General features: G+C 35.0%; 1 protein-coding gene across 1 annotated transcript in view; it reads left to right on the plus strand.

The window, feature by feature from the left end:
• Positions 1-16080, plus strand: part of HNF4G (hepatocyte nuclear factor 4 gamma) — a 127535-nt gene that overhangs the window by 49502 nt on the left and 61953 nt on the right. The gene's annotated exons all lie outside the window — the stretch shown is intronic.

Consider the following 16080-nt stretch of genomic DNA (forward strand, 5'->3'; position numbering starts at 1 on the left):
TGATTTACCTATTCAAACTTATAGAGTGTCAGTATGTCCTGAAAATTGTATAGATTTATGTGATACTGATATAAAATACATGTGTATAATTTTGTGTATACTTGGTCACAACTTAAAATGTATGTCTCACTGTAGGTCATAGTTAAGGATGTTTGAAAGATACTGTCTTACACAAAGGGGATGGTGAAGTTTGAGGCAGATACGTGAATGCTTTATAGAATACGTGAATGCTTTAATGGTTTTGCTAAACAGAAGTACTGATTCATGTCAATGTATGGCAAAAACCACTACAATATTGTAAAGTAATTAGCCTCCAACTAATAAAAATAAATGGAAAAAAAAGAGAGAAAAAAAATAAACACTTCTGAAGTTTCAAAAAAAAGAATAGTTAATCATGATAAAGCTTATTTAGGGGAAGAAATATACACCTGGTTCTTTCAGTTCAGTTCAGTTCAGTTGCTCAGTTGTGTCTGACACTTTGCAACCCCATGGACTGCAGCACACCAGGCTTCCCTGTCCATTACCAATCACCAGAGCTTGCTCAAACTCATGTCCATAGAGTCAGTGATGTCATCCAACCATCTCATCCTCTGTCATCCCCTTCTTCTCCCGCCTTCAATCTTCCCCAGCATCAGGGTCTTTTCCATGGAGTCAGTTCTTTGCATCAGGTGGCCAAAGTATTGGAGTTTCAGCTTCAGCATCAGTCCTTCCAATGAATATTCAGGGTTGAAGGCTGATCTCCTTTAGGGTTGACTGGTTTGAGCTCCTTGTAGTCCAAGGGACTCTCAAGAGTTTTCTCCAACATGATCAGTTCAAAAGCATCAATTCCTGAATCTGTAGCTATTGAAAAATCATTAAGAATCTTCTGTCCTCCACTGTCTCAAAATTAAGAAGATTTAACCAAACTACACAGTAGAAAGATTAATCTGTCAGATAAGAATAAACTTAATTGGAATTGGAAAGACCAGATTGAGGACTATGTAAAAAAGTCAGCACAGGCTAAGGAAATTGTGGCCTTGACTGATGACAACCGTAAAGAAAAAGTTTCTTGGCATGACTAGAGTGGAGAGAGGTTAAAAACGAGTGAGTGGGTGATGATTAAATGGAACTCAGATAGTAAACAATATCTTAGAACTGCCATCTGAGAAAAAAAATATTAGCAAAAAGGTAGGATAGTAGAGTTACAAAGTTTTTGTGAAGGTAGGGAGGAGATGAAAATCTTTGTGGTCAGCTAGGGTGAGTCAACAGAGAAGGCTTCTAGATATGGATTAGAAATGAATCTAAAGAAGAACCAAAACTCTAGTGAAAGAGATTACCTGCGAAGGAAGATAATTCTTTTTTTCTGAAATCTAATGATTAAGACCAGAAAGGATGGGAGCAGTTACTGCTTGTGGATAAGAGAAACTTGAAGAAAGACAGTCAATAAACATTGCTTTTTATGAGTTGAAGATTAGCTAGGGAAAACAGTTCAAATCATGATGTGGCATTAGCCTACTAATTTTGTGTTACTAAAAAGAGACATCATTAAGTATGTAAAGATATTTAATTTTCTTTGTAAGAAGCATGTCCTGATTCCCCTTCAACTTGTCTTAAACTCTTCTGTTACTTGAGAAATTATAATTATATATACCAAGTTGTGTGTCAGTTAGGAAGTTAGAAAGAAGACTATCGTATGAAAATCTTGGATTTCATGTCCTGAAAACCTACTTAAAAGAACTTGATAATGTTGAAACAAGTTCAGGTGCTAGAAATATAGTTGTAAAGTGTCAAAGTGTGTTCATCTAAGAGGAATCTTTCTTTTTCATGTGGGTTTATCTGCCATTCAGAGGCAATTCAGAGGTCAAGAATTACACATTATAATTTAAATAGCATCCATTTAAAAATTAAATCCATAAAATTAAACTAATAAAATCCATAAAAATTAAACCATTTATTTTTAAAAGAAAACTAAGCCCTTTGTTGTTTATGAAAGAAAAGCTATGATGTATTTATAGATATCCCATGAACATGTGTGTATGTGAGTTTACACAATTAAGAGAAAGAGAGACCATGAGCATAAGCATGTTTGTGTGTGCATTTGTGTGTGTGTATATATAATGAAACTGTCTCTAGGCATGGTCAGGTACAAAGGTCCATCATTTAAGTCTCAGAACTAAATAAACATGTGAGATTATGATTATTTTATTGAGCTTTCTTATTTTATGACCCACTAATGGCTCATGGATCAGTTATATTGATGAGCACTGGAAACCTACAGCTTCAATGAGGTTTTTTATTTATTCATTTATTGTTTTTATTATAAAGTGCCAAGAAGGTAATACCCAGTTCCCAGTCTTATTTTTCATTTACAATAAACTGTAGAAATACAATTTTTATTGTAGAATAGAAACTAAAATATGTGTTAAGCATATGTAGCTGGCACTTTGTGTGAGACTTTCTAATTTACCTTTAGCTTCTAATGCAAATTTTTCAGCTTCTGAGTTTGAGTATATATCTTACTATCAACATCAATATTGGGCTTATGGATTTTTTACACTTGTTAGGCTGAACTCATTGGCAAAATTAACCTGGTTATGTGTTTTAGGATTTGTGAGAAGATAACATATTGAAGCATAATTTTTTAAATTATGTCTTTGCTATTTTATATATACTGTAATTTATTCATGTCATAGTTTATCAAGAATTCAGATAGTAGGAATTCCTTTCTGTGTGACCCTCTATGGAAGCTTGTAGGCAGCTTGCTCCCCCCAAAAGAGGGCATGATTGGGGCTATACACCCCTGATTATTCTTCCCAAATTTGCCTACCAGTTAAGTCCCTTCACCTCTTCTCCTGGCCTGAGATAAGGAGACAAATTCAGTTTCACAGAAATATAATGGGCGAGGAGTAAGTGACCCCCACCAAAATATTAATACATAACAGAAGTGGCGTGTTACAAGTAACATGATTGAGCAACTAACACTTTCACTTTTTTCACCAAAGTATTAATATTTCTAATATTCATGAGCAGATTTAGTTTGAAAACTAAACATAAAAGTTTTATTTAATGTAATGCTTGATAATTTGACTTAACTATTTCAAAATGAAATTAAAGACTTTGTATTTAGCTATAAAATTAATTAGCCCCCTACTGGCTTTATCAACACCTTGTCAGTTTTGCTGATAACACCTTTACTAGAGTTTGTAAGGTAAAACAGAACTGTTTGCCAGGTTAAACTTCAAGAATCTTATAGATTTTGTTTTTTTAGATTGTCCTGAAATTGAAAAGGAAGCCACCTGACTTGATATATGCATATGTTCCCTGAGGTCAAAGCCAGCCATTACATTTTGAAAGGATTTTTAGGTTAATTTTTTGAACCAGGGACTTTCAGTGCTAAAACATTTGTTAAAATCACACTGTGAAGAGAAGTACTATTACTATTGTATATTTCTTTATGTATGCCCACGTGAATTTTCAGTTGCTCAGTCACGGGCAGTTCTTTGCTATTCCATGGACTGTAGCCTGTCAGGCTCCTCTGTTCATGGGATTTCCCAGGCAGGAATACCAGAGTGGGTTCCTCCTCCAGAGGATCTTCCCGACCCAGTGATCGAACCCACATCTCTTGCGTCTCCTGCATTGAGACGCATTGGCAGGTGGGTTTTTTATTACTGTGCCACCAGGGGATGCCCTATTGCATTATATATATTTAGAATCAAATCCTTCAAGTAAAGTCTCTTTGTATATGCAAAAATTGAAGAACAGTTAATCCACTTGACTGAATTTGGAAACATAATGTACATGGGGCAGAAAGGCAATGGATATCCAAGAAAGAAAAAGAATTTTCTGAGTATATTAATGTTCAAAATAGGATCAATATCCAAGTTAAATGAAACCAAACTGAGGGTTCATGATTCTATTAGACCTTGCATTTTGATTTGTATCACCATTTGCACTGCTATAAAAATTATTAAAAGATACTCTGATGGTTCATGAGTTTACATAAATATATATTGAAATTCAAATGATTCTGAGGACAAAGGATGAAAATCTTTTAAGGAATTCATGGATATTAGAGCTGCACTGAGACGTCCCCAAGCATTCTAAGGTTTTAAAACTTGTTGTGGTATGGATTCCAAAGTCCAGGTCTTACACAGTAGAGTTTCTAGCATATATGTTTCTTTCAGTGAAGACAATGAAACTCATAGCTAGGTAAGAGCTGGCTGCTGAGTCTGGGAATGCAGGAGCTATGAATTCACTCTAAAAATTAAAGAATGTGGCTTATTAGACTCTAGGATTCCCAAATGTGGTGTGGTGACATGAGAATCCATTTTGGTACCAAATAAATTTAGGTTAGGATCTTAGTATAGTGAATAGTCTATGTCTTTCCTCAAGTTACTGTACCCTTTTGAGTCTGTTTTCTTATTTGTAAAACTGAGGACAATAACCCATCACTGTATAAAATCTGGTTAGGATTAAATGAGAAAAAGGCCTTGCAAAAGGCACAGTGCAGAGTTATCCCTCAGTGTCTGTTAAGTGCAATATTCTCCTTTCAAATGCAACTCTCTAAATTGTCTCTTTCCAAGCTACAACCCCTATTAGGAGATAAGTCCACCTCTTAGATTATATCTCACAGCTTTTCTCATGAATGAAGGCAAATGATTGTTTTTACCTAAAAGAAGTAGAAATGATTGTCCTTGAACAGTCAGCAGATTCATGCATCTAAAAAGCAGGCTACTTTAGATGAAGCCAAGCCTTTTTTTTCTTGCATATTTCACTGATAATGCAGTTTTCAAATGCAAACTGTATAGAATCAGGTGCTCTGTCTTTAGAAGAGGATAATTTTTTAGTAGTCTCTTCTGTGGAGACTGTTCAGCAGTTTCTGATACTTTGTGTCTCTTTTATCCAGATATGCAATTCTGGATTGCATAACCTAAAGATTATATTTCAAGAGGTGTCAGAAATTCAGCAGATTTTCCCCCTCTAAGAAAGCAAGGAGGGGAAAAACAACATTGTATGGTGGTTTAAGCATTTAAGATTTTTTTTTTAATCTACATCATTTACAGTTTTATAATTCATGTAGACTGTCTGGATGTTCTTCTAAACATCCAGAAAGAAGAACCTTTGAAAGAAGTATGAATTTTTCATTGTTTATAGTTTCAGACTAATAGTAATAACTCATGCTGTTTTAAAGATGCCAGCCACCACACTAAGCAGTTCACATGTGTTAACATATTTACTGCTCAGTTATATTTGGATGTTGTTCCTTTTGTATACAGAGGGAGATAGAGGCAAAAAGAATTTGGGTATATTTCCCTGAGGTCATACAAGTGGTGGAACCAGAATTTGAACTTAAGGAGATTGTTTAGAGCTGTACATTTATTGATGGCACAAAAATAATAGAGATAAGGTTGGTCTAAAAATTAGTACCAGCCTATGTCATCAACGAGGTTCCATCACTTGTTTTTAATGACTTTAGGTATGTGTATGTTTTGTGTAAAGAAATAGTTGTACTGTGTATGAGTACTTTTTTGTTCAATGAATATTTTGATTCAGAAGCTGGATAACAGAAGAAAATATGACAAATAGTCTATATTTGTTTAACTATCATGGATGCAGATGTAAAAGAACATATTATAATAAACTGAAAAACATTAAAAATACTCTTTTCAATTCCTAATATTCTTTTTAGTTTTGTGTGTGTGCGTGCTTAGATAAGAGTTTTATTTTTGCAAAAATACTGTGGAATTTGAAAACAGTGTCATTTCTAGCGAATGCATGTTTAACTGCCTTGTCGTTCAGTCACTCAGTCCTGTCTGACCCTTTGCAACCCCGTGGACTGCAGCACAGCAGGCTCCTCTGTCCATCACCAACTCCTAGAGCTTGCTCAAACTCATGTCCATTAATTCGATGATGCCAATCAACCATCTCATCCTCTGTCTCCCCATTCTCCTCCCTGTCCTTAATCTTTCCCAGCATCAGGTCTTTTCTCATGAGTTGGCTCTTATCAGGTGGCCAGAGTGTTGAAGCTTCAGCTTCAGCATCAGTCCTTCCAATGAATATTCAGGGTTGATTTCCTTTAGGATTGACTGGTTTGATCTCCTTGCTGTCCATTGATCTACATAATATATAAGGCAATTTTTACTTTATTAATCTAAATAATGAAAAGTGATTTTCCACAATTAATGACAACACAATGCTTTCCTATGTTAATTGATAAGTGTCAAATATGTATAGTGAAATTAAATTTAAATTTGGAGAAAATAATCTCTACTTCTTTGAGCACAGTGCCACATTTTTTATTACTCAGCCTGTGCAACCATGATGGAGCCCCCTAGAATGAATGTTGAACATTTCAAACAGCAAAACAGGCCAAATCCTGCATTGTGACTGTACTTTGAAAGCAACTATAGGTCTTCTTTCTAATTTTCAGTTTTATATTAAAAAACCATTTTCAGCAATCAAATCAAGAGTGGATTATAAAGGTAGATTTGAAATAAAACAAAATTCAGGTGGATGTAAAAACTGTCGATCATTATTAATTTTTTCATATTGAAGTATGGTATTTGAATAATATTTTATCTTATTTTTCTTGAACCCTGCCAGAAAATATAGCTGAGGTAATTCATCGAGTTATACATATCACTGCAAAGTAAGTTAAGGACTCTTGTTCTCAAAACCTCGTAATGAGCTTGAGTGAGTTACTTCATTTCTCTGGATCTCCTTTCTCATGGGGGATGGAGTTAGGCTGTTGATTTTCCATGTTCTGCCAAGTCCTACAGATCAGGAGTGCTTTAGTCTCCTAAAGTCTCCTAAAAGGTTTGTATTTTACCTATGCTTGAAATTAGCTTGGAAAATACTTCCAGAAGGTAAAAATTTGAAAAGCCCCTGGACTAGATTACATCTGGAATTCCTCCTACCTATAACATTTTTATGATTCATTTGTTTCAATTCCTCTTCTAGAATCAAACATACAGACCACCACCGCCTTGCATTCCAGGCCTTTGCGGAGGGAATGCCCATCTGCCCCCTTTCCACAGTCACAATTCCACTTTCTTCAAGGTCCAACTCTATGGATGTCTCTGTGATAGCCAGGAAAAGCTCTCCTTCCTTGGAATTTCAGTAACAGTATGTTAACATTGTTATGGAGGTATATACCTGTTCTTCATTATATCGTGATTTTTATGTATTTGAAGAGTTGCCATCTCTAATTCCGACAGGGACTAGCTGGCGTAGGGGGATGGGTAGAAGCTAATGACGCAATGAGAGAGCACCTCTGGGGAGCACATGTGCCATTATTATGGGAGCATAGCCTTATGGCTCAACAGGTAAAGAATCCGTCTGCAACGCTGGAGACACCGGACATGTGGATTCGATCCCTGAGTCGGGAAGATCCCCTGGAGAGGGAAGTGGCAACCCACTCCAGCATTCTTGCCTGAAAAATCCCATGGAGAGGAGCCTGCTGAGCTACAGTCCATGAAGTGACAAAAGAGTCAGATATGACTAAACACACACACACAACACACAGCCTTAATGGGGTTTCCTGGAGACTGTCCGCAGGGAAATTTAAGCTCAGTATTATTTATGTTTTGATAAAAATTGTACATCTGAATTTTTAATGAAAATTTTAATTTTTGGAAACATCCAAAAATAAAAACCAAAAAGTGCCAGAACAACAAAAAATATGTGCCATCCACTTTCTATGCCTCTGAATCGCACACATACTCATGTTTTCACTGCCTAACAGGAACCTAGTCTGTTTACTTGCACCTTTGTTCATGTAATTTTTGAATAAAATCACTAAATTTTTGAGTAAAATTTAGTGAATCTTGTTGGACATGTTCAGACACCCTTTTTATATAGACTTGACTTACATTATGATATTGATTAAAAACTAGAATAAACTGGACTCTCAAAGAGCAGTGTGACAATATTTTCAAGATGATCAAATTGTAAGTGGGTACCTTCAAAGGTAAAATCTCAACCTCAGAATTCCCTACTTGATGCTCTGCAGTATTATATAAATGCCTTTCAGAACAAGAAGGAGATTAAGGGACATTTCACAGTTGTACTGTAGTTATTGAAGAGCAAACAAATTAGCCACTTGCCTAGAAGAAATCAAAAGTCTCATCTGGAAATTTGGGAGGGGTTTAAAGTGACCTTCTTGTGTTAATCTTGAAAGAGATAATGATATGTATTAGAGTTGTTTTCCTTTTTCACTGCTTTTTCTGAGCACCTTATGTGCTTACTAAATACATGAGAATGATGGTAAGTTTATATTCTTTTAGATATTGCTGTGCTAGTGATCATTCTTTCTGTTTCCCATCAAAAATGTTTGAATTTTAAACTATACAGTTTGAAATGCTCATATTTTAATTTTCTCTGTAAGAGTGACAGTGTTTCTAATAGATTTAGATCATCATTTTATTATTGTTTCCTGTTTGAAGTTATTCCCAACTGATTTTTCATTTTCTAGTTATAATTTTAATCTGCTTATTTTTTCTGTTTTTGACTAAGTAGCAGAGTGTTCAGTAGTGACTGGGCATTCAGGAGGGATGACGGAACACTTCTGACTCAATGACATGTGAACCAAACAGGCACAGGCTGAGTTATAACCCAAAATTTGAAATGATGTGTTAGGATAAAATGATAATATTTCAATTGTTTATCATGTTAACATTTTACTAAAATAAGTATGAAATTGATTATGTTTTTAGCATAGTATGTTAATTGATTAAAATATTTGTTCCTTTATTTCGATTAGAACAGATACAAATTTCCCTAATTCTGTCTTAGTCAAAACAAGTTCATTTTCTCTTTCCAACACAAATGCAATTCTTGAAGTGGTTTTGATGGCTCAGAGTTCAGCACCTTTCCGTTGAACAGTCTTGTTAACAGAGTAAGCAGAGGTGTTCTCTTGTTAAAACTATCCACCTCTTTTGCCCACGAAAGTTCTGGCTGGTGCGAGGCCCCTCCCTGCTCAGACACTTTCAGTTCAACCATTTCCTTCCTCAGCTTTTGTTACACTGCCCCCTGCATCTCACCAAGTGGCCTCACAGTCTAAAGTGTTCAGGTCACTCCTCTTTTATTCTCTCTAAAAAGCAAGTAGTCTGCAGCTTTTCACTGAAGTTCAATATCATTGATATAAAGCTGGGTTTATCAATGATAGATCTACTTTCTTTAAAACTAAGGAAAGTGACTGTATTTAAATAGAAAGTAGGTAATATTTTTTAAACTAAGTATAGAGCAGATATTTGTGTTAAAATTTTATCTTAATGACATCTATTGCAGGATTAAATAGTCGAAGATCTTAATAAGTATTATTAGTCATAGTTGCTTAGAATGATTGTTTCTGTGTTAATATACTTGGCCAATAATAATTAACAACACCGATGAACAGAATAACTAACCTCTTAGTAAGTACACTTATCTATACAGATGACACTTTTCATATGAAATACCTCAATGGTTTATCACAACCCTATTATTAGTATTATTGTTATACAGATATTATTAAAGACTCAAAACTAAAGTTAGCAAAGAGTCAAGTTAAGGAAACCAAGTGAATGGCTGCTTTTCAAAATATAAATGTTTACTCTTTTAAAGAAATTAAATTTTGGCAACACTGACAATATTTTCCCTTTGACCTGATATGTCATTGTTAGAAAATAATCTGAAGTAAATATGAGCTTTAGCTTAGCATTTATTTAAAAAATACAAGGAACTTAAATCAGATGATTAATAGGAAAACGGTTAAGTTTATCTTCATGATGAGCACTAAACAACTATTACAAATCATGTTTTCTAATAACACAGGGAGTGTTCACAGGTTAATAATGTGAATAATAGCAAGATATACAAAGGCATAATATGTATGACTATAATTATAGAAACATCTCTCTGAATCCCAAGCCTGAATACTCCACTGCACAAAGCTTCTATCCATCTCAGGGCCCTCTCTGAATTCCTCTGGTTCATCTCTTTGCTTGACTACTGTTCCTTCAGGTTCTGGGTTAAATGTTATTTTCTCAGGAAAGCATTTGCCGATCCTCAGGGTCACTTCAGACCAGATGTACACCCCAGTTATGTCTTCTCCTAACACTTGAATGCTTATTATGGTGACAGTCACTTTGTAGAGTCTTTTGAACGCCTTCCTTAATAGACCAGAAGCTTCATTTGAGCAGGAACTGCATCAGCCTTGCTTCTCATTGCCTGGTACAGCGACTGGGACATAGAATGAACTCAGCAGACATTTGTGAATGAATGAATGAATGCAAGGTACAGTGCTAAGGAATGGTTACCTAATCCCTTTAAGATTCCTCACAAGACTTACAAAGTGACGGCCATCTCTATCACATTTTATGAATAAGGAAACTAAATCTTAGAGAAAATTGTCAAAGTTGTATAGCAAGTCACTGAACAGCTCAAATTAAAACCTGATGTCTTGGAATATAGTGCCCAAGCTCTTAGACACAGATGATGAAAATGTTGCACTTAATATAACTAATAAGTCTACTGTATCTTGTTGAACAGTATTAAATGTTCATACTTGTAGGTCAAAGATATTGAAATATCACCAATTTTATATTAATTTATTAATAATAATGAATTTATAAGCATTTTAAATTTTGAAAAATATATAAAAATAAATATAGCATTAGAACTGCAGAAGTTTTTGTTTTGCAAACAGTCTTACATTCCTCAGATTTTCTACACTAAGTTTTCCTCATTTTCTGTAAAAAGAAAAACAGTTATTAAAATCCACTCACCCCCGAATGGTGGAGATAGTTCTCAAGTCAAGATCTTTTGACATCCAAAGAGTTTTCATTGGATAAATAGATCGTGAAAGAGAAGATCAGAGTTCTCTGTACTGCAAAGTTATAACCATCTTGTGAATTGGCATATAATTAGTAATTGATTAACTTTTCCAGATAATTTAATCCAAAGTCAAATCTATAAAATACTGTTTTAAAATTTTAATTGGAAATTCTTTGTAAAAATCTGTGATACAAAACAGGAAGCCACATTAGGTCTATATCATAGAACTATTCAGGTTTTGAGCTGGTTGGGCGTATTTCTTTCTATATATGCCTCTCATTCTTTCTATTGTTTTCTATCACAGATAGGGCCAGCTATCAAATTTATAGCATCCAGTTTTAAAGATACATGTTTTATTTCTTACCAACGTTAGTATTTAAGATAAACTTGGTTTTCAAAAGTGAATTATTTTTCCTGAAACTCACCAAGGTAACACTTATCTCTGTAGTTTTTATTGTACATTTTGAAAAAAATTCTCTTCTGATTGCTCCCTTGATTATCCCTGCCTTTGAAGTTGGTACAAATGAGCCAGGACACTGAATAACACCAGGCTCAGACACCCTAGTTTATTAGATACTTTTGATAGAACAGAGTCAAGTACCTTGGGATGAAACATGGTTTAAAAAAAACTTTTATTTTTTATTATAGTTGATTTACAATGTTGTGCTGATTTCTGCTGAAAAGCAAAGTGACTCAGTTATACACATATACACATTCTCTTCTGTTACAGTTTATCCCAGGAGCTTGGATAGGGTTACCGGTGCTATACAGTAGGAGCTTGTTAATTATCTATTCTAAATGTAATATTAATAGGTTGCATCTACTAATCCCAAACTCCCAGTCCATCCCTCTCTGTCTCCCTCCCCTGCCCCACTCCCATCCCTTGATAATCACAAGTCAGTTCTCTAGGTCTGTGAATCTATTTCTGTTTTTTAGATACGTTCATTTGTGCCATAGTTTGGATTCCACATGTATGTGATATTGTATGGAATTTGTCTTTCTTTCTTACTTCACTTAGTATGATAATCTCTGGTTGCATCCATGTTTCTGCAAATGGCATTATTTATTTCTTTTTATGGCCGAGTAGTATTCCATTTTATTTATGTACCACATCTTCTTTATTGGGATGCAACATTTGATAGGCATAGAATTAAGTCATGCTGTCTACACGTAGATTCTAAAGGTTGTCATAGCTACCTCCCCAGAGAGCTGCTCCAGCTGCCTGCCCATCATGCCTTAGATCAAAAGCGTCAGATATGACACAAAGTGATTATACAGGGCCTATTTTTTTCATGGCTTATTGCCAATCTTATGAATAAATGAATGAACAGACAGCCTCTATTTTAACTATTCCTAATCTCTGGCTGTTTGTTTCTTCACCGTCACATTGGACTTCTTGGCCTTGATGTTACAAATGAATCTGATGATCCTTTTTTTGGATATTGTCTCTAGGACCAGCCTTTGCTCCATTATTTCTCTTAAAATTCTCTACATGTCATTAAGTGTAACTTCCATTGTCCCTTTTGCAAAGACCCCAACATGCTTTCTCCCTGAGCCTTGACAATACATCTTGTTATATTTTAATAACTAGATTTGAATAACCTACTTTGGCCATCTTTTTTCCCCTCATTGATCATATGTATATTGAACTTTTGTTAAGTATAGGGTAGAGCTAAGCCTTGAGATGGGAGACAAAATACATGAAAATAGTCATTCTTGTCTAATAGCATTTTTACTTTAGTTAAATTAGTGATAATTTACTGTGGTTCATTAGCAGAATGAACCATACAGCTTATCTATGCCATTGTGAATAGAACCTGACCCAAGTCAAGCAAACAACAAACAAAACTTTAAAAACCTTTTGTGGCTTAAAATTTTAAAGTTGATTTTGAAAATTCACTTTCTGAAAGTCAATTCAAAAGTGAGTAATTTCATAATCCTACTTAACATCTCAACAATTAAAAAAATGGAAAAACCTGTTATCCCATTTGTTTTGTTTACTCACTCTTTCCTGAGTAATAATTTTCACACTTTTTACATCTCACACTTTTACAAACTTTAGTTTCCTTCACGATAGTACTTACCTTGGGACAGTCTCCTTTTGCCAACACACAGATGGGTTGTCCTTTTACATATAACTGTGTGTGTGGATCACCCATTTTTTTTAAATTTTGTTATATTATTAAAATTTATAACATGTTCTTGCTTTTAGGACCTGCCACAATTAAGACTTCCAGGATTGATATATATTTTTATGTGTCATTTGATTTGTAGACTTATCACTTATCTACTTTAAAAAAAAAATCTTTCATGGCTTCCAATCATGCCTGGAAACAAATCTGAAAATTTCTGTCTCAACATCTAAACCTTCTACAATATAGTCCCATTTTTCAAATTCAATCACATGTCCCACACATCCTTTCAACCCCAAAGTCCTCTTTTGTCCACCAGTCAGAATCTACTTACTCTGTAAAGCCCAGCTTAGATCTACTATTAATATGATGATCACCCAAATCTTTAATTAGGAATTTTCCTCTGAATTTCAGAAGTGACTAGAGTTAGAATAATTTCATTTCTCACTATTCATGCTAATTATCCTTACCAATTTTTCTCTCTACAAATAATGATAGGTTGACTCCTTAAAAATAGAAGCCATGTTTCAAATTGCCGCTGTCATATAATACAATTGGACATTTTGAACAGTAAATTTAAAATCACACAATCTTAGTGTTTTGAAACATCAGGGGTCTTTGGGATTAATATACAAAATTTTTAATTTTACAGATGAGAAAACAGATTTAAATGAGAGCAGTATGGATCAGCCAGTTTTTCTTTTTTTTGCTGCCTGGCATGTGGATCTTAGATCCCGGACCAGGGATCAAACTCATGCCCCCTTCATTGGAAGGGCAGAGTCTTAACCACTGGACCACCACTAGGGAAGTCCCAGATCAGACAAGCTTAATAGTCTTTACCTCAGTGTCTTTGATATCCTTTCTGATTCTGTTTCCTCAAACTTTAAAATGAATGTAGGTGTTATGATGTTTTCTCTGTGTTAACAAAATGTAAAAGACATTGTCATCTGTGCTTCGGTCAGAAAATCAGAAACCACTTTATGAATTTGAAGCAGGAAGGTATTTCGTGCAAAGAACAAAGGACTCACAAAACCACCTCCTATATGGTGATGCCTAAGCATTTATTCAGCTGCTACTGCTGCAGAAACAGTGAAGCTTCTGAGTCCCTTCCACGTTCTAAATGTATATGACTGTTCCTAAGTGATAGAATCTGATATGGAAAAGCTAAAAGCAAAACAAAATTTATTCTTATATTTGTGTGTGCTTAGTCACTCACTCGTGTCCTATTCTTTGTGACCCCATAGACTGTAGCCTGCCAGGCTCCTCTGTCCACGGGGATTCTCCAGACAAGAATACTGGAGTGGGTTGCCATGCCCTCCTCCAGGGGATCTTCCCAACCCAGGGATTGAACCCAGGTCTCCTGCATTGCAGACTGCTTCTTTATTGTCTAAGCCACCAGGGAAGCCCATTCTTATATTTACATCTTAGTTTTTTATCCCAATAATTCAGTGCCATTCAATTTAAGGTCAAACATTTATACATACCTCACAGAGATCAATGTACTATAACCCCGAATAATAATTGATGATAATAATAATGAATTGTTAGAGCTGGAAGGGACTAGAGGTAAAATGAACTCATCTTCTCATTTAAAAAATCAAAGTCACTCAGTAGTGAGGTTGGGAGAGTCATCTTTTTTAAACCTACTTTATTACTAGAGATGAAATGTTTTCCTGCTACACTACTTTCTGAAGCTTTCCATTGCTTTATGCTTACAGTGAATTTCATTTTATTGCCTTCCAACTTAATGAAATTAGTTGTTCTTATACCTAATTATTTAGTGCTAAGACCCTGTTTGAGCTTGATAAGACTCTCCAAAAAATTTCACTAAATCTTTATCACGTAAGTGTAATGGGAAGGGGAACAGTTAAGATAGCTCATTGCAGTTCTAAGATCTAATCACCATTTTATCTGATGACTTACAAACTGGAAAGTTGACCAATAAGTCTGTTTAATCAGACCTCTCAACACTGTGAATGATCCTCCTGGTAATCATATATTTAAAGTCTATCATGGACACATCTCATTTTTACTTCTTGTTCTCAATGGAACTTGCTGTGGCACTGGGGTTTTCTTAAGTATAAAACATTCCAAAATCACACTGTTATTATAGGGTGCTTTGTCCTCAGGATGTCTAGCATTCCTTTTGGGCTATTGGTCTTTCAACATCCAGTTCAGGGATTAAAGTAAATCATTTAATCCATGCAGCATGTCACTCAATAGTTATACTTTTGGAAATTGTTTCCATGGGAGCACCCGTGGATGCAGCCAGTCTGAGATATTGACACTATAGAAAAAACTGACAGTGTACTCTTTGTATTGATTCCACTCTTCTCTACAAATATAGACTCCATTCCCTACCACAGCCTTGTAAGTGGTGACTGCTGAGGTTTCTAAATTGCTTTGTAAATTATTTATTACTTGAACATTTTGTAAGACCCCTTTTCTTCTTGCCTGACTTGCTTTTGATTCCTGAGGTCTCGTATATATTGGAAAGTCTCAGTGTATATACTAACCACAACCTTCTCACCGCACTCCTTTTCTTCCTGTCTTACACTGCAAACCCGATTTTTTTCTACCCATATTACAATTATGCCTTTTGTCATTCTTGTTTCTTATACAGTGCCTGCAAAATATCTTAAAAGCTCATAAACCCATGTTCTATACTGAGCACTAGACAGAATGGCAGTTTGGAGCCCAGCACTGAACGATTAACTAGCACTTTTTCAAACTAAAAAGTTTATAAAGTATTTGAAGAATGTTTGTTTAATGATGGAGGAAACAGGTTCCTTTAATAAAAATTGCTTATCAGAGCACATGCACATATTTAATTCACTTGCACTAATGTAGTAGAGTGCATTTCAGTGTTCTGAAAAAAATTGCAAATGCTTTCTTTTTTTTAACTCTTCTCTCTTAGATTTTCTTTTGTGAGTTTGTGAACTGTAAGATTGTTAATGTTTATAATTTAGATAATAAGAGACACTTCTGTGTCCAGCAAACAAAGGAATTTGAAGATTGTGACTGTCTACAGTCACAAGCTGACGGAAACTACACACAGACACATGTGAAAATACTCAACAGAAAGAGGTCTGTACTTAATGAGTTTCTCCCTTCCCTCCCCTGGCTTTCTACATTAGTGGACACAGGACCAGTT

This window comes from Cervus canadensis, chromosome 12, assembly GCF_019320065.1.
Source record: "Cervus canadensis isolate Bull #8, Minnesota chromosome 12, ASM1932006v1, whole genome shotgun sequence".
In the NCBI taxonomy this organism is placed as follows: Eukaryota; Metazoa; Chordata; class Mammalia; order Artiodactyla; family Cervidae; genus Cervus; species Cervus canadensis.